This window comes from Sodiomyces alkalinus, assembly GCF_003711515.1.
Source record: "Sodiomyces alkalinus F11 unplaced genomic scaffold SODALscaffold_9, whole genome shotgun sequence".
NCBI lineage: Eukaryota > Fungi > Ascomycota > Sordariomycetes > Glomerellales > Plectosphaerellaceae > Sodiomyces > Sodiomyces alkalinus.
Window position 1 is genome coordinate 1,138,988 of NW_021167087.1, and position 6,541 is coordinate 1,145,528.

Genomic DNA, 6,541 nt, shown 5'->3' on the forward strand with positions numbered 1-6,541 from the left:
CTTCGCCTAAGGAAGAAGAAGTCACTTTATCTGAAGAAGAATTATCGTCTGAAGAATCCAGTTCCTCCGACGAAGAGGAAGGACCAGAATAAACTTAACAAGACGACGAAGTAGCCAGCAATCACTCTTCTAATATATCGAATAATAATAACCGTACCACGAACGCTATAAGCACCGCGACGCCTACTACTACTACTAGAGGAAGTAACGACCTTTAGCAGATTCGCGATATAATCACTCAGCTTCAGGGGGAGAATACGACCCTAAGAGCTTAGCTAAACTATCCTAGAATCGGGGCTAAGTATAGATACCCTATACCCCCTAAGTATAACGGGACTTAAGGATAGCTTTAGAGCTTTATTACTTAGCTTAGAGGCTATCTCCTATTCTACTAGGATAGTATCCGTATAGAAGAAACTAAGGTACTCTATACCGCGGCACTCCTTATAGGAGATACGCACGAATAGTTCGAGTCTATCTATAAAGACTACCTAGAGAATATAGGAATAGAGATCCTAAGGAAGCCCGGGACTACGGTAATCTTCGAGAACTTTAATGTATTCGTCGAGAGACTTAACGCTATCTTCGGCTAGCCCGATAAGGAAAGAGTCGCGGCCGAACGACTAAGCTAATTACGTTAGACTAAGTCCGCTACGGACTATACTATAAGGTTTTAGTAAATCTCGTTAAAGCTTAGCTACCCGGATAAGCCCCTTATAGATCGGTACTACTAAGGACTTAAGGAAAAAGTAAAAGACGAACTATACTAATTAGACCGACCTAAGATATTTAGCGAATACACCGCGATAGTAATTCGTATCGATAACCGGAACTATAAATAACGCTATTAGAAGAAGTATTAAATAAGCGTTCTATTCTACACGGCTAATTCGAAGAAGAAATAATTACACCCACGCTAGTTCGGAAACACCTTATATAAATACTATAATGGACTTATAGAGCTCGATAATATTAACCGACAGAGCGATAAGCAGGGCAAAAGAGACATAATAAAAGTCAAGTATTATAACTATAATAGGCCAGGTTACTACGCACGCGACTATTATAAGCCTAAGAAAGAATAACCGTAACGATAAGTAAATACGATCAAGAAAAAAGGACCTAAGAAGGAAATCAACGCTATTAGATACCTGGAAATTTATAGGGACGAAATACTACACGTTAACCTCTATTAGGCAACCTACTACGATAACTATTATCTAGTATACTAATTAGGGAAAGACGGAGCTAGGTACTACCCTAAAAGACCCTAGAAGATACTCGCTATAGTATCTAGTAATGAGTACGATAACGACTATAGCCTTAAGATCCCCGACTAGGATAAGGATAAACTAGCTTTATGAACTATCGCAGAAATCCTTTAAAAATACGGATAGACGAAAGAAGAAGCTAAGAGATAGAAGCAGATCTTAGAAATCCAGGAGGAAGAAGATCGTGCCCGAAAGAGAATCGCTAAGCTCGAAGAATAAGATTAGGAAACGGAGTCCGACAGAATCCCGGATAATAACACGAACTTCTAGTATTAACCTATAGAAATAGCCGACCTAGTCGAGGAAGAAGCTATCTAGCTACGGGTACTCGACTAGCTCGCGGAAGAACTACTAGGATAAACCCACTAAGTCTGTTTTACTAAACCGGACCTTAGTAAAGCCTACTATATAGTACCGATAAATACTAGCGGGGGATAATAACAAGCTACACGTTAGCGACCTTACTACGCTTAGGAGGACCGAGATACTCTTACCGACCGGGTAATAAGCCTACGAGGATCGGATAATCGACTACCTAGGTATAGTTACTATAAGTACCGGTTAGACGAATATAATACTATTAGCTACGTAATACACGTTTCTAAGAAAATCCGATAACTAGGATAAGACTAAGAAGCTTAGGAATCACGCTTCTAGGCCCTCGACGAACGCCTATAACGGATAGAATAACTTTTAATCTAGTACGGGTTCTTGGATAAGGAAATATCCCTCGAATACTAAGCTAAACGGGTAAAAAACTAGGAGTATACTATCGCTAGGAGTATACGAGAGGCACTTAACAGATATACTCTATAACACGTAGTAGTATAGGGCACTATTACGTTAGAATACGACTTAACGAATACGAGATAAACGCACTATTAGATATAGGCGTAGCAGGAAACTTTATCTTACTAGTAGCCGTGAGAAAGTTCTTTATTCCCTGGGTTAGGAAATACCTAGAAGAGGAGTATAAGATTACTCCGTATACGGGAAAGAACTAGTCCCACGAAGAAGTTATTATTAACTAGGAGACTATACACCTTTAGGTTAAAATCCAGAATAAGACTAGAATAATAAAGTTCGATGTATACGATATAGGTTATAAGGATATTATCCTTAGTGAACTATAGTTTAACGAATAGAATCCCGATATAGACTAGAAGCTTGGCTAGCTCTGGTGGAGATTAGAGAGTAAGTAGGAGACTATGAAGGAAACCTTACCCGATCCCGATATCCGTCGAAAATAGCAGAAAGACTTACCGACGAAAGAGCCTTAGGGAGACTTAGATAACCGCTAGAAATCAGGGACTAAGGCGAAGGAAGTACGAAAGACTTTAAGATAGCAGCGACGGCATAACCACTAACGCGTAACTAATATTATTAAAGGAATCTACTAGATCGTCTAAGCAGAAAAAGGACTAATAATAAGCGATCACGATAAACTCGCTAAGGTATTACCGGAATACCGTAAATACAGAAAGCTATTTGCCGAAAATCTAGAGACCGGGTTACCGAAACACCGGCACTATAATCACGAGATACCCCTGAAAGAAGGGACACACCTAAAATTCTTTCTAATTTACGGGCTGAACTAGAAGGAATTAGATACCTTAGAAGAATATCTCGAAGAGATACTAGTAAAAGGCTATATTAGAGTATCCTAATTACCGGCAGGATACCCGATCCTATTTATACTAAAGAAAAACGGTAAACTACGACTATATATCGATTATCGATAACTTAACGATATAACTATTAAGAACCGCTACCCACTACCTCTTATCTCAGAAATACAAGATTAGCTAGTTAGAGCGTAATAGTTTACGGCACTCGACTTAAAAGGAGCCTATAACTTAATTAGGATTAAGGAAGGAGAAGAGTAGAAGATAGCGTTTTGGACGAAGCGAGGATATTTCGAGTACCTTATTATGCCTTTTAGACTAATAAATACGCCGGTATTATTCTGAACACTTATTAACGACGTCCTAAGGAAGTATCTGGACTATTTTATTATAGTATACCTAGATAATATCCTAATCTTCTCTAAGACACTTAAAGAACACCGATAACACGTTCACACGATCCTATAACTTCTATAAGACGCCGACCTATTAGTCGAACCAGAGAAAGTCTAATTCCACACGTAAGAAGTTAACTTTTTAGGTTATACGATACGACTTAACGAGATCTGTATAGATAAGGCGAAAATCTAATACGTCTCTAAGTAGCTATAACCCTAAAATATTCGTGATATTTAGTCCTTTCTCGGACTTATAAACTACTATCGACGATTTATTAAGGACTATAGTAAGATTATTATCCCCTTAACTAAAGTAACTAAAAAGGGACTTAACTTCGAATAGAACGAAAGAATAGAAGAAGCATTCTAAGCTCTTAAAGGAAGGGTTACTAACGAACCTATCTTAGTAATGCCAGACCCCGATAAAGAATACGAACTCGAAATAAACGTATCTAACTAGGCTCTAGGAGTATAACTCGGATAGCGCGACGTAGAAGGAAGACTATACCCTATAGCCTTTATATCTAAGAAACTCAGTGGACTAGAACTTAACTATTAAATCCACGATAAAGAGCTAATAGCTATTATTAAAGCCTTTAAAGAATAGAGACCGTATCTATTAGGGATAAGACACCCGGTATAAGTCTACACGGATTATAAGAACCTCGCGTAATTCACTATTACTAAGGTTCTTAATAAACGATAAATCCGATAGGCAGAATTCCTAGCCGAGTTTAACTTCTATATTCAGTATATAAAAAGGAGCGAAAATAGTCGTGTAGACGCACTTAGCCGACTAGGGATACCTGACGAATCACCTAAACCGTAAGCTATACTCTAATAGGAAGGAGAAGCTCTTACTCTAAAGGATAAAGAGGTAAATAGTATTAATCGGATAACCGATACTATACTTAAAGAAGTATACGCCTCGCCGATATATAGATATTAAGGAGTTTATAAAATATACCACCGATTACGATAATAATACGGCTACACAGGAACTAAAGAATAAGTCAGGGACTTTATTCGTAACTATAATATTTACCAGAAAGCAAAGAGTAGCCAATATAAACCTTACGGACTACTAAAGCCATTACTAGTAGCAGACGGACTATAGAAATCGATTATAATAGACTTCGTGACAGGGTTTCTAGTATCTAAAGATCCAGTAATAGGAACCGCCTATAATAGTATATTCGTGATCGTCGACCGATTCACGAAATACACTCTTTATATTCTATATATTAAAAACACTATAGCAGAAGAACTAGTAAGTATCTTTATCGACCGCCTAATCAGGGATCACGGCGCACCGAACGAGATTATCACGGACAGAGATAAGCTCTTTACTAGTAACTTCTAGAAAGCAGTTATAAGCCAGCTAGGAACAAAATATAAGTATTCGATAGCGTTTCACCCTATAACGGACGGATAAACCGAAATCATAAACTAAGTCCTAGAATAATACCTACGATACTACGTAGGGTACGAATAAGATAATTAGGTGTAATACCTGCCACTTATATAGTTTATATATAATAGCTCGTTAAACGAGTTAATAAAGAAAATACCGTTCGAAGCAAATTACGGATACACCCCGATAGTATTTAGAAAACCTTTAGAAGGACTAGACGCACTAAGAGCGATAAAAACAGTTAAAAGCATAAAAAAACTACATAAAGAACTACGAACCGACCTATAGATAGTTAGAACACGAATAAGCAGATACGCGAATTAATCGAGGATTAAGGGACTAACCCTTTTAAGGGGGGACCGCGTCTACCTTATCCGTAAAAACTTCAGAATATAACGACTAAGCGATAAATTGGATTTTAAAAAATTAGGACCGTTTAAAATCCTAGAGAAAAAATCAGATACGAACTATATTCTATTACTACCTCCGATAATAAGGATATATAATAATTTCTATATCTCACTACTTAAACTAGCACCGAAAAACGTAAAAATAATATAAGACACGATCGTGGTCGATACTAGCGACGTGTATAAAGCAGAACGAATCCTTGACCACTAAGAGACGCTAGATAGCACCGAATATTATATAAAATAGAAAAACTACGATCACGGCGATAATATATAGGAACTAAAAGGTAACCTGATTAATTATAAGTAACTCCTAAAGTAGTACTAATAGAATACTATTAGGACCCAGGACTAGACGCCGCGGTCTATATAAAATTAATATCCGAAAGTTTACCTATATCCTGCGCTATTACCTAATTCTAATTAATTATATTAATAGCACCGGTAGCTTATATAGTAGCCACCGCCTCTGACTCGACCCGACGGGCCTCTTCCTCCTCCTTCTCCACCTTCTTAAGCTCCTCTATATCGGTAAGGTCCTTACGAACTATTTCTACCCCCTTCTTCCGTAGTAAGCGACGAGTTCGGCGAAGGCGGGATAAGCGGGCGAGCGCCTCGTGGAGTATCTCCTCGGTCCGCTCCTCCTCTTATTCGAGGCGCTTTAGCTCCTCGTTTATACGACCCGCTAGGAAGATAAGGGGGTAAGTAAACGGAGACTAAGCGGGAAGGCGAGGGCAGGAGCGTACTAAAGGATATTAGGATTCTAGCACTATTATAAGAACGACCTAAGCGGAAACACGCGTAATAGCGAGCGATATCGTCTAGGATAAAGCACGGTACGTTCTTAGAGGCATAACGGGTATAAGGGACGACCTCGTAGCCTTAATCAGCGATAAGGGCGGAAACGGTCGATCGGTTTTTAGCGGAACGAGATTTAGGACGAGACGACTTCTAGACACGGTCGGGTATAATAGTTAGTAATAAAGAAGAAGAAAAACCTAAGGAACACTAACTAGGGAAAAGCGACCTACTTATACGACCGCTAGGATAGCGCTTAGAAGGAGGGAGGTAATATTACGGCCGGCCGCCTAATATAGACTAACCCTATAGGTATACTGGTATATATCCCACGGGACGGCCCTAGACGGGGAATAGTATAGGGTAACTCGGGGAGTCACGTGCTAAGTCACGTGTTACTAGGTACAGAGGTACTTAGTATACCGTCCGGAACGGACCAGGGTTAGTCACTCCGACGAAGTGACTAGTAAGTAATCGGTCACGACAGAATCACCTAGGCATAGCGACCACGTAAGGAATAGTCATTACTAGTAAGGAGGCACTATCACTATATAAACCAGAGTATCCTAGGTCTTACTTCTATTAGAGAATAAGATATCGATTAATCTAAGTCTTTACCTAGACT